The sequence below is a fragment of the Psittacula echo genome, assembly GCF_963264785.1.
Source record: "Psittacula echo genome assembly, chromosome: 6".
Classification (NCBI taxonomy): domain Eukaryota; kingdom Metazoa; phylum Chordata; class Aves; order Psittaciformes; family Psittacidae; genus Psittacula; species Psittacula echo.
This window is the reverse complement of record NC_137743.1, coordinates 55,850,218-55,856,217: the sequence shown is the minus strand read 5'-3', so window position 1 is coordinate 55,856,217 and position 6,000 is coordinate 55,850,218.

Genomic DNA, 6,000 nt, shown 5'->3' with positions numbered 1-6,000 from the left:
GGATCTTTGAACCCTAACCCTAACCCTAACCCTAAACTTTTTGCAAGTCTAATCCTGTGGCTCATGTCTCTACCACCATGGGTGTTCCTCATGAAAGGTTTTGTAAGGACTACTGTTGGTGAATTGTAGTACTCATCTTGGTATGCCTTTGGCAGCCCCAGTGTCTCTGGACCTGTAGGCTTTGTGGCTTTTTGAAGCCTAAGCCAAGCCCTAACCCCTAACCCCTAATACTGAGGCTTATGTCTTCACCACCATGGGAGTTCCTCATGAGAAAGTTGTTTAAGGACCTATGTTGGTGCAGTGCTGTACTCATCTTGGTATGCCTTTTGCAGCCGCAGTGTCTCTGGACCTGTAGGTTTTGTAGCTCTTTCAACCCTAAGCCTGTCCTGAATGGCACAGGATAATATTGCGTACGCCCCCAGCAGCTTGGGTGTCCCACATGAACAAGTGGTGTAAGGTGCAATGTTTTTGCAGTGCCGTACTGCTCTTGGCATGTGTTTTGCAGCCCCAGGATCTCTGGACCTTTAGGCTTTGTGCCTCTTTGAACTTAACCCTAACTCTAACCCTAAAGTTTTTGAAACCTGAGTACAGTACTGGCGGATTTTCCGCATGAGAAAGGTGCGCAAGGACCAATGTTTGTGCAGTGCCGTACTCCTCCTGGTATGCCTTTTGCAGCCGCAATGTCTCTGGACCTGTAGGCTTTGTGGATCTTTGAACCCTAACCCTAACCCTAAACTTTTTGCAAGTCTAATCCTGTGGCTCATGTCTCTACCACCATGGGTGTTCCTCCTGAAAGGTTTTGTAAGGACTAATGTTGGTGAATTGTAGTACTCATCTTGGTATGCCTTTTGCAGCCCCAGTGTCTCTGGACCTGTAGGCTTTGTGGCTTTTTGAAGCCTAAGCCAAGCCCTAACCCCTAACCCCTAATACTGAGGCTTATGTCTTTACCACCATGGGAGTTCCTCATGAGAAAGTTGTTAAAGGACTGATGTTGGTGCAGTGCTGTACTCATCTTGGTATGCCTTTTGCAGCCCCAGTGTCTCTGGACCTGTAGGCTTTGTAGCTCTTTCAACCCTAAGCCTGTCCTGAATGGCACAGGATAATATTGCGTACGCCCCCAGCAGCTTGGGTGTCCCACATGAACAAGTGCTGTAAGGTGCAATGTTTTTGCAGTGCCGTACTGCTCTTGGCATGTGTTTTGCAGCCCCAGGATCTCTGGACCTTTAGGCTTTCTGCATCTTTGAACTTAACCCTAACACTAACCCTAAAGTTTTTGAAATCTGAGTACAGTACTGGCGGATTTTCCGCATGAGAAAGGTGCGCAAGGACCAATGTTTGTGCAGTGCCGTACTCCTCCTGGTATGCCTTTTGCAGCCGCAATGTCTCTGGATCTGTAGGCTTTGTGGATCTTTGAACCCTAACCCTAACCCTAACCCTAAACTTTTTGCAAGTCTAATCCTGTGGCTCATGTCTCTACCATCATGGGTGTTCCTCCTGAAAGGTTTTGTAAGGACTAATGTTGGTGAATTGTAGTACTCATCTTGGTATGCCTTTTGCAGCCCCAGTGTCTCTGGATCTGTAGGCTTTGTGGCTTTTTGAAGCCTAAGCCAAGCCCTAACCCCTAACCCCTAATACTGAGGCTTATGTCTTCACCACCATAGGAGTTCCTCATGAGAAAGTTGTTAAAGGACCGATGTTGGTGCAGTGCTGTACTCATCTTGGTATGCCTTTTGCAGCCCCAGTGTCTCTGGACCTGTAGGCTTTGTAGCTCTTTCAACCCTAAGCCTGTCCTGAATGGCACAGGATAATATTGCGTACGCCCCCAGCAGCTTGGGTGTCCCACATGAACAAGTGGTGTAAGGTGCAATGTTTTTGCAGTGCCGTACTCCTCTTGGCATGTGTTTTGCAGCCCCAGGATCTCTGGACCTTTAGGCTTTGTGCCTCTTTGAACTTAACCCTAACAGTAACCCTAAAGTTTTTGAAACCTGAGTACAGTACTGGCGGATTTTCCGCATGAGAAAGGTGCTCAAGGACCGAGGTTTGTGCAGTGCCGTACTCCTCCTGGTATGCCTTTTGCAGCCGCAATGTCTCTGGACCTGTAGGCTTTGTGGATCTTTGAACCCTAACCCTAACCCTAACCCTAAACTTTTTGGAAGTCTAATCCTGTGGCTCATGTCTCTACCACCATGGGTGTTCCTCATGAAAGGTTTTGTAAGGACTAATGTTGGTGAATTGTAGTACTCATCTTGGTATGCCTTTTGCAGCCCCAGTGTCTCTGGACCTGTAGGCTTTGTGGCTTTTTGAAGTCTAAGCCAAGCCCTAACCCCTAACCCCTAATACTGAGGCTTATGTCTTTACCACCATGGGAGTTCCTCATGAGAAAGTTGTTAAAGGACCGATGTTGGTGCAGTGCTGTACTCATCTTGGTATGCCTTTTGCAGCCCCAGTGTCTCTGGACCTTTAGGTTTTGTAGCTCTTTCAACCCTAAGCCTGTCCTGAATGGCACAGGATAATATTGCGTACGCCCCCAGCAGCTTGGGTGTCCCACATGAACAAGTGGTGTAAGGTGCAATGTTTTTGCAGTGCCGTACTGCTCTTGGCATGTGTTTTGCAGCCCCAGGATCTCTGGACCTTTAGGCTTTGTGCCTCTTTGAACTTAACCCTAACTCTAACCCTAAAGTTTTTGAAACCTGAGTAGAGTACTGGCGGATTTTCCGCATGAGAAAGGTGCGCAAGGACCAATGTTTGTGCAGTGCCGTACTCCTCCTGGTATGCCTTTTGCAGCCGCAATGTCTCTGGACCTGTAGGCTTTGTGGATCTTTGAACCCTAACCCTAACCCTAACCCTAAACTTTTTGAAAGTCTAATCCTGTGGCTCATGTCTCTACCACCATGGGTGTTCCTCCTGAAAGGTTTTGTAAGGACTAATGTTGGTGAATTGTAGTACTCATCTTGGTATGCCTTTTGCAGTCCCAGTGTCTCTGGACCTGTAGGCTTTGTGGCTTTTTGAAGCCTAAGCCAAGCCCTAACCCCTAACCCCTAATACTGAGGCTTATGTCTTCACCACCATGGCAGTTCCTCATGAGAAAGTTGTTAAAGGACCGATGTTGGTGCAGTGCTGTATTCATCTTTGTATGCCTTTTGCAGCCCCAGTGTCTCTGGACCTGTAGGCTTTGTAGCTCTTTCAACCCTAAGCCTGTCCTGAATGGCACAGGATAATATTACGTACGCCCCCAGCAGCTTGGGTGTCCCACATGAACAAGTGGTGTAAGGTGCAATGTTTTTGCAGTGCCGTACTCCTCTTGGCATGTGTTTTGCAGCCCCAGGATCTCTGGACCTTTAGGCTTTGTGCCTCTTTGAACTTAACCCTAACTCTAACCCTAAAGTTTTTGAAACCTGAGTACAGTACTGGCGGATTTTCCGCATGAGAAAGGTGCACAAGGACCAATGTTTGTGCAGTGCCGTACTCCTCCTGGTATGCCTTTTGCAGCCGCAATGTCTCTGGACCTGTAGGCTTTGTGGATCTTTGAACCCTAACCCTAACCCTAACCCTAAACTTTTTGAAAGTCTAATCCTGTGGCTCATGTCTCTACCACCATGGGTGTTCCTCATGAAAGGTTTTGTAAGGACTAATGTTGGTGAATTGTAGTACTCATCTTGGTATGCCTTTTGCAGTCCCAGTGTCTCTGGACCTGTAGGCTTTGTGGCTTTTTGAAGCCTAAGCCAAGCCCTAACCCCTAACCCCTAATACTGAGGCTTATGTCTTCACCACCATGGCAGTTCCTCATGAGAAAGTTGTTAAAGGACCGATGTTGGTGCAGTGCTGTATTCATCTTTGTATGCCTTTTGCAGCCCCAGTGTCTCTGGACCTGTAGGCTTTGTAGCTCTTTCAACCCTAAGCCTGTCCTGAATGGCACAGGATAATATTACGTACGCCCCCAGCAGCTTGGGTGTCCCACATGAACAAGTGGTGTAAGGTGCAATGTTTTTGCAGTGCCGTACTCCTCTTGGCATGTGTTTTGCAGCCCCAGGATCTCTGGACCTTTAGGCTTTGTGCCTCTTTGAACTTAACCCTAACTCTAACCCTAAAGTTTTTGAAACCTGAGTACAGTACTGGCGGATTTTCCGCATGAGAAAGGTGCACAAGGACCAATGTTTGTGCAGTGCCGTACTCCTCCTGGTATGCCTTTTGCAGCCGCAATGTCTCTGGACCTGTAGGCTTTGTGGATCTTTGAACCCTAACCCTAACCCTAACCCTAAACTTTTTGAAAGTCTAATCCTGTGGCTCATGTCTCTACCACCATGGGTGTTCCTCATGAAAGGTTTTGTAAGGACTAATGTTGGTGAATTGTAGTACTCATCTTGGTATGCCTTTTGCAGTCCCAGTGTCTCTGGACCTGTAGGCTTTGTGGCTTTTTGAAGCCTAAGCCAAGCCCTAACCCCTAACCCCTAATACTGAGGCTTATGTCTTCACCACCATGGGAGTTCCTCATGAGAAAGTTGTTAAAGGACCTATGTTGGTGCAGTGCTGTATTCATCTTTGTATGCCTTTTGCAGCCCCAGTGTCTCTGGACCTGTAGGCTTTGTAGCTCTTTCAACCCTAAGCCTGTCCTGAATGGCACAGGATAATATTACGTACGCCCCCAGCAGCTTGGGTGTCCCACATGAACAAGTGGTGTAAGGTGCAATGTTTTTGCAGTGCCGTACTCCTCTTGGCATGTGTTTTGCAGCCCCAGGATCTCTGGACCTTTAGGCTGTGTGCATCTTTGAACTTAACCCTAACTCTAACCCTAAAGTTTTTGAAACCTGAGTACAGTACTGGCGGATTTTCCGCATGAGAAAGGTGCGCAAGGACCAATGTTTGTGCAGTGCCGTACTCCTCCTGGTATGCCTTTTGCAGCCGCAATGTCTCTGGACCTGTAGGCTTTGTGGATCTTTGAACCCTAACCCTAACCCTAACCCTAAACTTTTAGAAAGTCTAATCCTGTGGCTCATGTCTCTACCACCATGGGTGTTCCTCATGAAAGGTTTTGTAAGGACTAATGTTGGTGAATTGTAGTACTCATCTTGGTATGCCTTTTGCAGCCCCAGTGTCTCTGGACCTGTAGGCTTTGTGGCTTTTTGAAGCCTAAGCCAAGCCCTAACCCCTAACCCCTAATACTGAGGCTTATGTCTTCACCACCATGGGAGTTCCTCATGAGAAAGTTGTTAAAGGACCTATGTTGGTGCAGTGCTGTATTCATCTTTGTATGCCTTTTGCAGCCCCAGTGTCTCTGGACCTGTAGGCTTTGTAGCTCTTTCAACCCTAAGCCTGTCCTGAATGGCACAGGATAATATTACGTACGCCCCCAGCAGCTTGGGTGTCCCACATGAACAAGTGGTGTAAGGTGCAATGTTTTTGCAGTGCCGTACTCCTCTTGGCATGTGTTTTGCAGCCCCAGGATCTCTGGACCTTTAGGCTTTGTGCCTCTTTGAACTTAACCCTAACAGTAACCCTAAAGTTTTTGAAACCTGAGTACAGTACTGGCGGATTTTCCGCATGAGAAAGGTGCTCAAGGACCAATGTTTGTGCAGTGCCGTACTCCTCCTGGTATGCCTTTTGCAGCCGCAATGTCTCTGGACCTGTAGGCTTTGTGGATCTTTGAACCCTAACCCTAACCCTAACCCTAAACTTTTTGCAAGTCTAATCCTGTGGCTCATGTCTCTACCACCATGGGTGTTCCTCATGAAAGGTTTTGTAAGGACTAATGTTGGTGAATTGTAGTACTCATCTTGGTATGCCTTTTGCAGCCCCAGTGTCTCTGGACCTGTAGGCTTTGTGGCTTTTTGAAGTCTAAGCCAAGCCCTAACCCCTAACCCCTAATACTGAGGCTTATGTCTTCACCACCATGGGAGTTCCTCATGAGAAAGTTGTTAAAGGACCGATGTTGGTGCAGTGCTGTACTCATCTTGGTATGCCTTTTGCAGCCCCAGTGTCTCTGGACCTGTAGGTTTTGTAGCT